Below are 14,269 nucleotides of genomic sequence, written 5' to 3' on the forward strand. Positions count from 1 at the left end.
TGAGCTGAGATCGTGCCACTGCACTCTAGTCTGGGTGACAGAGCAAGTCACCATCTCAAAAAAAAAAAGAAATATTAATTCTAAAACAGTAGAAATATTTAAAAAATGTGCTGAATATTTTCACCATTTTTCTATAACTTAAATCACAATATATTTAGTTATCCAATTCAGTTTTGATCTAACATCTAAGGCAATGATGCCTAAGCTCCACCCCCAAAATAAGAAAGTCTGAGGAGCAATAACAATGCACAAAATAACTGGTAACTAAGGAAATGGTGGCAGTAACATTCTTTAATAAGGATGGTTCATAAATAAATATATTACTGTAGTCAAATTTAGACATCAGACAGAATTCAGTCCAAAATACCTGAGGCAAAAAAATATGCCTTCAGTCTTTGTAGACTATGGAAAAGGACAAATTCATTTCCTTTTAGGGGCAGGAAATTGTGACAATGTCCAGAGGCAGACAAATCACCTGTATTCAATTCAACCATTATTTCCTGACACATACTATGTGCTAAGGACTGGATATTCAAAGACGAGAAAAAATAAATGCTCAACGGTAAGACACATCCACACAGCCTAAGAATATAAAGAGAAAAGTTAGACTAAGTCCTAGTAAGTGCTGTTACAGAGAGCAGAAGTAGGGTGTTTCAGAAATCAGAGTAAGTATTCTTCATTTAAATTTTTTCCAGCTCTATGACTCACTTACATACCTCTCCAGGGAAGCACAGAACCTTCGAAATGATCATTACGCTGGGTTCTCAGACTGCCACCTATCATGGGCTGACTTATGTGTCCCCAATTCCTATGTTGACATTCTGATGCTGACTACTTCAGAATCTGACTGTATTTGGAGACAACGCCTTTTAAGTAGATAATTATGGTAAAATGAGGTCATATAGGTAGACTCTAATCCAAGAGTATCTATTTAAGAGAGGATTTATGACACAGACATGCACAAAGGGAGCACCATGTAAAGAAACCAAAGGAAGATGGCTGATATGGTTTGACTGTGTCCCCATCCAAACCTCACCTTGACTTCCCACATGTTGTCGGAGGGACCAGGTGGGAGGTAACTGAATCATGAGGGCTGGTCTTTCCCATGCTGTTCTCATGAAAGTGAGTAAGTCTCACAAGATCTGTAGTTTCAAAAACAGGAGTCTCCCTGTACAACCTCTCTTGTTTCTTTGCCTGCTGCCATCCATGTAACACTTAATTGCTCCTCCTTGCCTCACAATGATTGTGAGGTTTCCTCAGCCACATGCAACTGTAAGTCCAATTAAACCCCTTTCCTTTATAAATTTCCCAATCTTGGGTATGTCTTTATTAGCAGCATGAAAACAGACTAATACAGTAAATTGGTGCCAGAAGAGTGGGGCATTGCTGAAAAGATACCTGAAATTGTAGAAGCAACTTTAGAACTCGGTAAGAGGCAAAGGTTGGAACAATTTGCAGGGCTCAGAAGAAGGCAGGAAAATGTGGGGTAGTCCAGAACTCCCTAGAGACTTGAATGGCTTTGATCCAAATGCTGATACTGTTGTGAACAGTAAGGCCCAGGCTGAGATGGTCTTAGACAGAGATGAGGAACTTGTTGGGAACTGGAGCAAAGGTGGTTTGTTATGTTTTAGAAAAGGAACTGGCAGCATTTTGTCCCTGCCCTAGAGATTTGTGGAACTTTGAACCTGAAATAGATGGCTTAGGGTATCTGGCAGAGGAAATCTGTAAACAGCAGAGCATTCAAGAGGTGACCTGGGTGTTGTTAAAGGATTAAGTTTTATAAGGGAAACAAAGCATAAAAGTTTGGAAAATTTGCAACCTGACAATGCAACAGAAAAGAAAATCCCATTTTCTGAGGAGAAATTCAAGCCTGCTGCAGAAAATTGCATAAATAACGAGGAACTGAATATTAATCCCCAAGACAATGAGGAAAATGTCTCCAGGGCATATCAGAGGTCTTCATGGCAGCCCCTCCCATCACAGGCCTGGAGGCCTAGAAGGATAAAATGGTTTCCTGGGCCAGGCTCAGGGTCCCTGTGCTGAATGCAGTCTAGGGACTTGGTACCCTGCATCCCAGACACTCAAGTCATGACTGAAAGGAGCCAAGGTACAGCTCAGGCTGTGGCTTCAGAGGGTGCAAGTCCCAAGCTATGGTAGCTTCCATGTGGTGTTGAGCCTGCGGGTACACAGAGGTCAACAACTGAAGTTCAGGAACCTCCACCTAGATTTCAGAGGATGTATGGAAACACCTGGATGTCCAGGCAGAAGTTTGCTGCTGGGATGGGGCTCTCATTAAAAACCTCTGCTAGGGCAGTACGGGAGGGAAATGTGGGGTAGGAGCCCCCCCAGAGTCCCTACTGCGGCACTTCCTAGTAGAGCTGTGAGAAGAGGGCTACCATCCTCCAGACCACAGAATGGTAGATCCACCAACAACTTGCACCACATGCCTGGAAAAGCTGCAAACACTCAACACCAGCCCATGAAAGCAACCAGGAAGGAGGCTGTACCCTGCAAAGCCACAGAGGCAGAGCTGCCCAAGACTATGGGAACCCACTTCTTGCATCAGTGTGGCCTGGATGTGAGACATGGAGTCAAAGGAGATCATTTTGGAGCTTTAAGATTTGGCTGTCACACTGGATTTTGGACTTGCATGGGGCCTGTAGCCCCTTTGTTTGGGGCAATTTCTCCCATTTTGAATGGCTATAGTTACCCAATGCCTGTACCCCCCTTGTATCCAGAAAGCAACTAACTTGCTTTTAATTTTATAGGCTCATCGGCAGACAGGTGGAAGGGACCTGTCTCAGATGAGACTTTGGACTTCTAAGTTAATGCTGAAATGAGTTACGACTTTGGGGGACTGTCAGGAAAGCATGACTGGTTTTGTAATGTGAGGACATTAGGGAGGTTTGGGAGGGTCCAGGGACATAATGATATGGTTTGGCTGTGTCCCCATCCAAATCTCATCTTGAATTTCTACATGTTGTGGGAGGGACACAGTGGGAAGTAGCTAAATCATGGGAGGAGGTCTTTCCCATACTGTTCTCATGATAGTGAATAAGTCTCATGGGATCTGATGGTTTTGAAAAACAGGAGTCTCCTTACACAAGCTCCTTTTTTTATTTTTATTTTTTTTGCCTGCTGTCATGAATGTAAGATGTGACTTGCTCTTCCTTGCCTTCTGCCATGATTATAAGGCTTCCCCAGCCATGTGGCACTGTAAGTCTAATGAAACCTCTTTCTTATGTAAATTGCCCTGTCTTGTGAATGTCTTTATCAGAAGCTTGAAATCAGAAAAATACAAGGTCCATCTACAAGCCAAGGAGAGAAGCCTTAGAAGAAGCCAGCTAATCCTACTGATGCCTTGATCTTGGTCTTCCATCCTCTAGAACTGTAAGAAAATAAATCTCTCTTGTGTAAACTACCCAGTCTGTGGTACTGTTATGGTAGCACTACTAATATTCCCCTCAGAACACAAAGCTCAATTCGGCACTTTCTTCTATCTTAAGTTCTACAAGCCTTACTTTAAAAACAAGCAAACAAAAACTCTTTTTTAAATAGTGAAGCATTTAGCCTCTGTGAACAAACACCAAGCCATCTGACTCAGGCTAATGAAGAAATCTGGCCTGATGGCGAATAGAAGCCAGGGTGATTCTTTATCATGTGTGTTTTATCTGGCTTAGCACATGTTTATGGAAAATCTTCTACGTGCCTAGTATTCTTGCTATCCTGTGACCTAGAAAGAAGCAGAAGTGGCTAGAGAGTAAGGCACAAAATGTGCAACGGAGAGAATATTTGTCTTGCACTAGTGTTCTTATAAATATGTCCAAGAGAATCATTAAAACAAAATGAAATTGCCTGGGGATAACAGCAAGATGGATAGTTGGCGGGAGCAGCACAGGATGGGAGATGGAAAAGGACATCTTGACAGACCGCCGTGCCTGTGGTCTGTCAGCTTTTGGACATGGGTCATCTCATTCAACTTCGCCAACACTTGAGAATCAGGTATCAGCATCCCTGCTTTACATAAGAAAACCGAGGCACAGCATTGTTCAATTGTGCAACTGGTAGGCTGCGGAACCAAGATTTTTCATACTGGTGTGTACACCAAAGTTTTCATTACCTGGAAAATTATACGGAAGTTGTACGTTGAGAAGTAAATATGTAAACAATCAACTGTTGAAAAACAGGATACCTGAGTGATTAAGAGATGTGAAAAGAATTCAAGATACAACTAATACTTATTGAATACTGCTACGCTTTAATACCCTCTACCAGAAAGGGGTTGGGTAGAGTTAAGTTTCTAAAACAGTACCTGATATATAATATAGCAAAAAAAAAAATTTTTTTTTTTTGAGGCAAGCAGATAAAGGCTCGTTTTATTTTAATGGCTGATCTGTGTAATCACGGAGGCCAGTATATACAGACAAAGAGGGAGCTTTTATTTCTTGGTCTCGTCCTCCTTGGACAAAGTCTTGATGATCTCCTTTTTGGCCTGGAGGCCCTGTTCATTGGCTTGCCTGCTTCCTTGGTCTTAGACTGCGGGCCTCAGCCTGGTCCGCCAGGAGCTTCCTGCGGGCCTCGTCTGCCTTCAGCTGGTGCATGTGTTCCATGCTTGTTTTTGAACACACTCCTCTTTACCTTCAGGTCCAGGCTGTGATACATACGGCGATCAATTTTCTTAGATTCCCGGTATCTTGGAGCAGCCGGCACAGAATGCTCACTCTCATCCACGTGACCTTCTCCGGCATTCGGGCACGGGCTGTGCCCTTGCGCTCACCTGTGCCCACGTGCCTGCCCTTCCGGCGGGCCAAGGGGTTTCTCCGGCAGCGAGCCCGGGAATGGACCGCCGCAGGCTTGCGGGTGATCAGCCCATCTTTGATCAGCTTCCGGATCCGCTGACGCCAGTTAGCTTTGGTGATTTCATTGGTCTCGTTGGGGTCCGAGCAGACCTTCTTGCCACAGCGGAGGACACTGGAGGCCAGTCTCTTCTGAAGCCTGAGCATCTTCATGGCTGCGGCCGCAGCAGCGAAACAAACAGCCAATATGGCAAAATCTTACTCATCAATTACTATTAATGTCACCACCTCACTAAATCCTCCCAACAATCCTATGAGGCACCTACAGTTACAGTGATCTTCATTTTAAATAAGAAGAATGATGCTTAGGGAAACGGAAATAATACACTCAAGGACACAGAACTGGGTAAAGGAGAATCAATTTTGTGTATAAGAATGAAAATGGAGCTCCTAAAAACATTTTTTTTTTTTTTTTTTAGGTTTTTTTTTTTTGTTAGATTTGTTCTTAGCTAACAGAAAAGGTCGTTCCTCTTACTAAACTGAAATGCCTCAAAGGAATTTTTTTTTTTGGTCTAAAATAAATTCTTTTAATTGCACATTTGTGTCTTGGGTTAACTGTGGGGTGAGACACGTCCTCCTCACTTGCAATCCCAGCTACCTGCATACAATCTAGTGTTGTGGTCCGAGGTCGACGCAGGGCTGGCCCCTGAGTGCACCGACGTCTTCAGGGCAGGGGCTCCGACCGTGGCTGTACTGGCACTGCTTCAGGACCTCGCTGAGGCCCTCACACAGGGACAGGTCACTCTGAGTGGCGGAACAGTCCAGGAACGGACCGATCTCAGAGACGCAGGGCCCCATCTGCAGGGCTGGGGGGCAGCATGGATGGGGGCCTGCTGGGCGGCAGGCTGGGCCGGCTCCGAGCTCCCCCGGGAAGGCTCCGGTAGGGGCACTGCCCATGGCACGTCCCACAGCCGAGCCCACGGCTGCCCCCGCGGCCGTGGATGCCATCTGGGCCATGAGGCCCGGCTGGCCCGAAGGGACGGGCGCCGGCGCTGCCGCCGAGGTTGGTGGGGGCGCGGGCGGGTGGGCAGAGGGCGCGGCGGGGCGGCCTCCCCAGGCCTGGTGGCGGCGGTGGCACCCGGGTGACCTAGAGACGGCTGCGGCAGCGGCAGTTCTTGCCTCAAAGGAATTTTAATAAATTCCTCAGTTCCTGAAACGCTTTCCTTCTACTCTTGCTGAGCTAAAAGCTACAAGAATCAAAAGGGAGGCTTAAAAGGCAGGAGGCAGAAGAAAAAAATTACAAAGGCTGCCCCAGATGGCCCAGGATGATCCAGGAAATAGGTAGACTCTGCATATGGACACTTATGAACCCACAAATGTATGTAGGGTGATGTGCTGACAGCCAGTTTGCTGGGGTGGCAAAAAACACTGGTGAGTTGCCTGGACAAGGAAAACTGGGATCAAATGAATTTGCAAAAGTCAGGCTCAAGCTGAATTTCTCACTGCTGCCAACATGTTTGAAGTGGGATCCTAGGCCATTCCAGGCAGGGAGGATGTCTCAGATAAAAGTGAGCATGTGAACAATGAACAAAGGGAAGAAAAAGGCTGGTCAATATGAAACAAACTGCACGGACTCAGCGGATGAGTAGGCAGAGTCGGGATTTTCCCAACCAGGCTGGTGCTCACCTTTCCCCTCAGCACCTCTAGCCTGTAGCTTGGACTACCAATCTGTCTCTCCCACCCAACGGCAAGACCCTCAGAAGCAACTAGGCACAGAGAAGGCTTTCCGTAAATGTTGGTTAAATGAGTAAGAAAGCAAGCCAAACTAAAAGAATTAAGTGTATCTGCTTAGATTTGGTATCTGCCGAGAATACCGGCATGTTATTATTAAAACTTTTCTCCATAACTCTGGTAAACAGCTGACATCCTATTCTAAAATCTCAGAAAATCTGAATCCAGTTAATCTTATATCTATCACTCCTGATCTTATTTTAAATAAGTGTGGTTTTACTATAAGCATTTATACAGAAAGCTCTTACATCTCCAGTGTAAGTACTCCTTTAAACCTACAGGCGGCTGAGCAGTTTTATTTCACTCGGCAACCAGAACAGAAACATCAGAACTCACTTTCGCAGTTTGCACTAGCTCCTTCCTCTGCATTTTCTAATATGGTAGATAATATAAAAGAGGAAAGGCAAGCTTGTTCTTCAGGTGGGGTAGGGATGTGAAACCTAAGGACTCTACCTGCCCTAGTCAATCTCCCTTATGCTGCCCGCTCTTACCACCATCACCCAAGTACCATCAGAAGAAAGAAAAATTAAGATAACGGAAGGTTCCGGAGCAACAGAGGAGTTTTATAGTAGTAAATGGTCAAACATTTTATAGATCAAGATCTACTTGACCTAAAAATGGTCAAAGAGGGCTGGCTGTGACAGTTCATGACTGTTATTTCCTGTACTTCAGGAGGCCAAGGAAGGTGATTGCTTGAAGCCAGTCATTTAAGACCAGCCTGGGCAATGTGGTGAAACCTTATCTCTATAAAAATTATAAAAATTTGCTGGGTGTGCTGGCGTGTGCCTGTTGTCCCAGCTACCTGGGAGGATGACGTGAGAGGATCACTTGTGCAAGGGAGGTCATGCCACTACACTCTAGCCTGGGAGACAGAGCAAGACCCTGTCTCAAAATTAAAAAAAAAAAAAAAAAAAAATTAAAAACAGTGGAAGAATTGAATATATTACCCTAATCTTCAGACTTACTTTTCTCCTTTCAAATTTAAAGATTGTAAGTGTTGCTGAAAACATCAAACTACTTTCTAAGCCCATTTCTCTTTACATCTGTAAATGGCTAACAGTGATGAAATGATATTTAATCTTTCCAAACGTTCATTATCATTCTAAGCTTAGGACCAGCTCCTTTTGCCATAGAACATGATAATTGTTGTATTCAAAAGGAAAAATAAATGACTGGTGATGTTTCTAAGTTTCTAAAAGCCCTTAAAATAACAACAAAAAAGATTATCCTGCAGAGTACTTACACTCTGATAACACATATTCTCTTCGGAATCAGGAAGAGGAAAAAGTTACTTGAAAATTCCAATTGCCCTTCTCAGACAGTTCTTGCCAGTGATTAAGTCTAAACACCTAATTTTATCTGTTTTATAGGTGATCAAAATGTAGGTTTTAGCTCATCAGTTAATTCATGAATGAACAAACAGTCCCCAGACTTTTTATGAGCACTCTCATTTATGTCTAGAAATCTTAAATTTCCCATCCCCTTGGTACTTAATTTTTGTTTTTTTTAAGAGGCAGGGTCTTGCTGTGTTGCCAGGCTGGTGTGCGGTGGCTATTCATAGGTATGTTCCTACCACTCATCAGCATGGGAGTTTGGACCTGCTCTATTTCTGAACTGGGCCAATTCACCTGTCCTTAAGCAACCTGGTGGTCCCCAGCTCTCCGGAGGTCACCACATTAACGGCAAACTTACTGCGGCCACTCTGTCATCATACTGTACTCCTGGGCTCAAGCAGTCCTCTGGTGGCAACCTCCCGAGTAGCTGGGACTAAGGGACATACCGCCTGCCCCGTTGGTGCCTAATTTTTAACCCACACACTAAGGGCAGGTAACAGGTAAGGTACAGACTGAGGGGAGAAGGGTTAGCTCCAGATAACAAATTAAGTGTTGCTGTTCAGCAGAATCACAGCTGAAGATACTGAAGGTACTGATGCTTGTCTTCAGCATTTCTGGGCATAAATCTTATTCACGGGCTTATTTGAGAGGTAATCAGTATAAAGATCACTCTCAAAAATGGCAAGCCTTCCACTGGCTTTGTACATGCCAACACATTTATATACACTCAGAAAAAAAGCCAAGCTTCTACTCACACTTATTTAAGTCTTTAATCTGGCAAAGGAGCACAGCTAAAGCATATATAAATAAGGTCAATGATGAGTACTTTACCAGACACACCTGGCGCTTTCCAGGTGCTACTGTCCAATGGCGGTAACCCCTGAGGGCTGGACAGGACAATGGAAACAAATACAAATCTTCTTGGTGCCTCTCCGATCCAAGTACTTCAGTGAATTATGTAATACTATAGTTGAAGGGCCAATTAAATTGTTTATTAAGACTTTCCAAATTAAGAAGGAAGTCCAGCAAGGTTAAGAGACACAGCTTATGAACTGGAGAACCCAGGATGGGCGCTCAGTTAGCTAGCTGCAGCTCCATTTTACCATATCCCAGAGCTGTCCCCAAACAGAGAATCCCATGGGCAAAGAGGGAATCCCTCCCTTGTTAGAGAGCTAAGCTTCCCCAGATACTGCTGAGAACCAAGAGGCCTCATCTCAAAGCAGGGGTCCAAAAAACACAGCACTGGCCACTGATGCTGAAAGCAAAACAGCAAATTGATTAACTTGATGTAAGAATCAAAGTGACAACAGCACCTCCTACAATGTGCGCAAATCCCTTAACAGTTCATAAAACGCTTGGCACAGAACTTGCTTGTATAAAACTCAGAAGATCTAACATAAGCAGCATCACAGTCCTATATTCTAGCTGAGGAATCTTCAGCTATGATTAAGTAAATTAACCTAAGGTCAGCTAAATGGGTGACAAGGTTCATACCCAGATACTCTCACTGGAAATGCCATTCGACTTCTTTCACACTTTATTGTGTATTACTGACCTAAATACCAAAAAGAACCAAATTCAAAAGTCAAAATGCAAATCTAATCCTCCAAACAAATGTGTGGCACAAAAGAACACTGGACAAGTGAAAAAAGTTCCATCCACAGAGTTTCAATCGATACTAAAATGGATCAAATAATTATTTCAGATTAAACAGAAATGCTATTTTAAGGGACAGGCTTTCTGTTAGGTGACAAACAGTAAATAGACATTTGATGGCTTTATTTGCGCCCTGTTGGCTGCTTCTGCTATGTGAATGACGCTATCAACAGTGGGCATCTGCAGTGCTGTCCACTACCCATCACAGAAGGTGCCCAGTCACGTCTTTTCAGTCCGGCTTCTCAGGCACGCTCAGGTCCACGGAAACACAGGCAGATTATTCCAGGGATGCCAATACACAGAACAGGGTCTTCCAGAGTTAACCCAACAGGCAACTGGCATATTCATCAACAAAATAATTCCGTACGTTGAAACAGAAAATGTTACCATTCAAGACTTTCACACCTATGAGACAGCCCAGACAATCTCCACAGGGAAGGATACAGCTATACCTTTCCAGAAACAAAAGCAAAGTCTGAAGTTAGAATATTTTCCATGGTAACTCAGCCTGTACCTATACAGTGTGGAGCGCATGTGTGGAATACTCTGAAACCCATGCTCTTTCTACTACTGTACTATCCCACTCAGATTATGAGATTGGACATGAGGTACCAGGAAATCAGTTTGGGCCCTTCCCAGTGACAGAGCTATGGTTCTAAGTTTCAAACTACTATTACTACTCACCAGTAGGGACCAGAGCCTTAACCAGACACACAGAGCCTCATCCCCTGAAATCAGATGAACAGAATTCAGGGGACCATGATTTCAGATAGAAATCACATCTGTATTATTCAGTAACATCCCACTGAAATTTTGTATTTCCCTGATTTATAAATGTAGGCAGCAAATCATAGTAGTATTAGCAGTACCTCTGACTTGTTACAGACAAAATGCAACATTTCCATATCACATTACAATGTTAGAAATACTAATCTGCATAATCATCACAACTTCAAAATTATGATAGTTATTAGATCCGATGCTGGATGTTGTTATTAATGTGCTAACAGAGCAGCACAAAAATTATGTATCACCTTTTAAAAAATTTATCTGACCAGTTTTAAAAAAATTGGTCTCCTTTGTACCTATGAATTTTATATTTTACTTTAAGAAAGGCTTCCCCAGGGTGCCAGTGGGTTCCTTGGTACAATAAAGAATTAAGAAACCAGTATGAAGATACTTAGGTAACACCTACCACAGATTTAAATAGCCATATATATTCCAATTTTGTGAACCTAATGGGTTTCAAAGAGTGTGTGGAAATATAAAATTCACCTAACCGTGGTAAAGTTTTGCTACCCAATGGGTCAGAAAAAGGTGTTTTTCTTTAGAAAGTTATTACATGTGACAAATATGGCTAATTTAGATAGATTATAATAATTGTACAATCAAATAAAATGTAATATAACGGGCAAATTTAACACTAATGATTCAGAAGTCATTTCTGATGTGACACTGTGTCAATCCTACTATGAAAATCAACTATTATTTTTATATAGAGGTGAAACTAGCATTCTAGTCAATAAAATGCTAAATATCAATGGATGTTCCGCACTGCTTTGGTAATGACTGCTTTTGGAAATTTACTTATAGTCTCATTTGATCCCCTGTTAAGGAATAATATGAACGGTGGAGAAGAATCATCAATTTTAGATTAGAAAAGATCCCCAGAGCCGGGCTGTAATCCTAGCACTTTGGGAGGCCGAAGTGGGCAGATCACCTGAGGTCAGGAGTTCAAGACCAGCCCGACCAACATGGAGAAACGCCCCCTCTACTAAAAATACAAAATTAGCCAGGCGAGGTGGTACATGCCTGTAATCCCAGCTACTCGGGAGACTGAGGCAAGAGAATTGCCTGAAGCCAGGAGGCAAAGGTTGAGGTGAGTCAAGATCACGCCATTGTACGCCAGCCTGGACGACAGAGCGAAACTCCATCTCAAAAAAAAAAAAAAAGGAAAAAAAAGAAAAGAACCCCAGAGATCCTCAAACACTTTCCTCTCCCTGCTTCCCTCTACAAAATAAAAACGACTCCAGCCAGAGAGCCAACTTTTGATAAATGCCCATATGTGCTGGGTACCTTTCAAGGAAGTAGAGATCAAGTGATGAACAGGACTGAACAGGACACACAAAGTCCCTGCCTTTGTGGACTTAAATGCTAAAAGGAAGACAGACAATGATCACGTAAACAAGTGATACACCCAAATAAATCACTTAATATTCCTAAAATCACACAGAGAGTTGGATGTAGAGCCTCGCTTGGGCCCTCATTTCCTCCCACTAATCCCGTATTCTACTATGTCACAATGCCAGGATCACAGAAACAAAGGAAAGAAATCAAAGAGAAAACGCAGAACAGGGAGAAGGCTCAGAAAGAGGAAATTTGCACAATACTCTGAGGGGAGGGGATGTTCTTGGTCCATTTCTTTAATTTATCATTGCCAGCCCTGTCCGTAATTGCTCCTTGGACAAAATAAGCCACAAGATAAAAAATAAAATTGTTTCAAATCCATTGATCACGGAAATGAAATGATACCTACGTACCATGCTCTTTTCCACAGAATACAACACAAACCCCCATGCACACACTCTGTACAATGTGGAAAAATTCCTTAACTTCCTCCAGAAAACTCAATTCCTCGGAAGGACCAGAAGTGTTGAAAGAGAATCCAGTTCTCCTTACTGATCACCAAATGGGTACGAATCTGTTTATCAGGGCACAGGGCAATGCCCCGCGTGCCTTTCTGTTGATCATTTTCACAACACTGAAGGTGAACCGAAGCAGCGGTTTTCTGTTTGTGTTTTTTTGAGATGGAGTCTCCCACTGTTGCCCAGATTGGAGTGCAAAGGTGTCATCTCGGCTCACTACAACCTTCGCCTCCTGGGTTCAGGTAATTCACCTACCTCAGTCTCTTGAGTACCTGGGAATATAGGCGCACACCACCACACCCAGCTAATTTTTTGTGTTTTTAGTAAAGACAGGGTTTCACAATGTTGGCCAGACTGGTCTTGAATTCCTGGTCTCAAGATCCGCCTGCCTCAGCCTCCCAAAGTGCTGGGATTACAGGCGTGAGCCACCGTGCCCAGCACAAAGTGGTGGTTAACCCCCAGCTGAAGTTACCAAAAGCAAGCAGTTGAGGCTGGTGTTTATAGCTCAGTTGGCATGGCTAAGCAAAATGGGGGAAAAGCCCTGTATGGCTTCCACCTGACAGGCCCCACTATTTCTTAAGGGGCTTCTGATTTCTGGCCAACTCTTCAGTCATCATTGGCCAATAGCCAACCAAACCAAAATCTAAATATATTTTTCAATATATTTCATGTCTTTCCCTGAAATGAAATATATGTAATTTCAGCAGGTACTGAACCATTAATTAATCCCCAAAACAATCCAATGTGGTATTTTTGTTGTTTCTGCTCTCACGACAAAAATATTTATTTTGACTACTTAAGTTTTGGGGTTACAACAGTTAATCTGGAAAAGAATCTGGCTTCCCAAAGATAGAACATTAACTTGGATGTTTCACTTCTTTTCATATGCTTTTTAAATCTTTGGGTCAATACGAAGTTTTCCCTATAACATTTGAAAAATGTATCATCAGTTACTACAGAAGCATGGAAAATAAAACTCAAAGCATCTGCTTAACACATTTTTACATATAAATTATTCAGAAAGTTAACAGTGAGGTTAAAAAACAGAGAGAGAACCATGGCCAGTATACAATGAAAGGAAAAGTTTGCTTCACATCATGTGATTCCAGTATGCATTTAGGAAGGGACGCTCTGCCAGACTTCCACTGGCACTGTTCAGTCTTTTTCCCTGCAACAGCTACCGCCTACTGAGTGCCCAACTCACTTACCATCTCTCCTACTTCTTCCACACAGGTATTCACGTGTGTGGTGAAATAACTCATAAAACTTACACAGAAAGTAGCCAAGGTGGAATCTGAAGGAAGGCCTCTCCCAGTAATGTCCATGTTCTCTTTCAGTTTCAACTCTAATCACACTCACAAATGCTTTCACGTAATGGTGATGATGAGTGTGATGACAAATTCCTGTTGACCTAAATCTACTTTCTCATAGTTTACAAACAGGTCTGTATTTTCTCTCAAGTTGAAAAGACCCTTCCACCTCTCATCCCACTAAAAACTAAGACACAACACACACACATCCCCCAGCCTGCTATATCAGAGAAACCACCGAGCTGAAATGACAGGATTCCACTGTTTCTGTACCATCAGTCCACAGTAGCTGTAAGGTACACCAATTCAGCCCTTCTCAACCTAAGAAAACAAAGCTTGTGCTGTGATTGCACCTCCACAGCTGTCTGTTAAACTTCAGGAGTTTATTATCTGATTACTGACAGCTGTATTTTGTCAGATTTGACCAATTTTATTAATTTATCTTTAAAGGACTTTCAGCTATTTAATTATACAACAAATCTGCTATAATCGAGAACTTCTCTTTTCAGTCAGATAAGAGTTGTTACTGTAAAATCTTTATTTGCCTCCCTTTTCAATTTTCTTACAATTAAAGACCATACCAGAAGGGCACGGTGGCTCACACCTATAATCCCAGCACTTTGGGAGGCCAAGGCAGGTGGATTACTCGAAGTCAAGAGCTCAAGACCAGCCTGGCCAACAGGAGGAAACTCCCTCTCTACTGAAAAGACAAACATTAGCCAGCTGTGATGGTGGGT

The 14,269-nt window shown here is 42.9% G+C and overlaps 1 protein-coding gene and 2 pseudogenes across 3 annotated transcripts in view; all 3 read right to left on the reverse strand.

Annotated features, from left to right (window-relative positions):
- The window catches only part of FNDC3B (fibronectin type III domain containing 3B), a 370,196-nt gene that overhangs the window by 150,008 nt on the left and 205,919 nt on the right, over positions 1–14,269 (reverse strand). The gene's annotated exons all lie outside the window — the stretch shown is intronic.
- Positions 4,341–5,195, reverse strand: LOC116536484 (annotated as a pseudogene).
- Positions 5,365–5,914, reverse strand: LOC116536485 (annotated as a pseudogene).

This window comes from Sapajus apella, unplaced genomic scaffold, assembly GCF_009761245.1.
Source record: "Sapajus apella isolate SASKATOON/1434 unplaced genomic scaffold, GSC_monkey_1.0 scaffold101, whole genome shotgun sequence".
Lineage (NCBI taxonomy): Eukaryota > Metazoa > Chordata > Mammalia > Primates > Cebidae > Sapajus > Sapajus apella.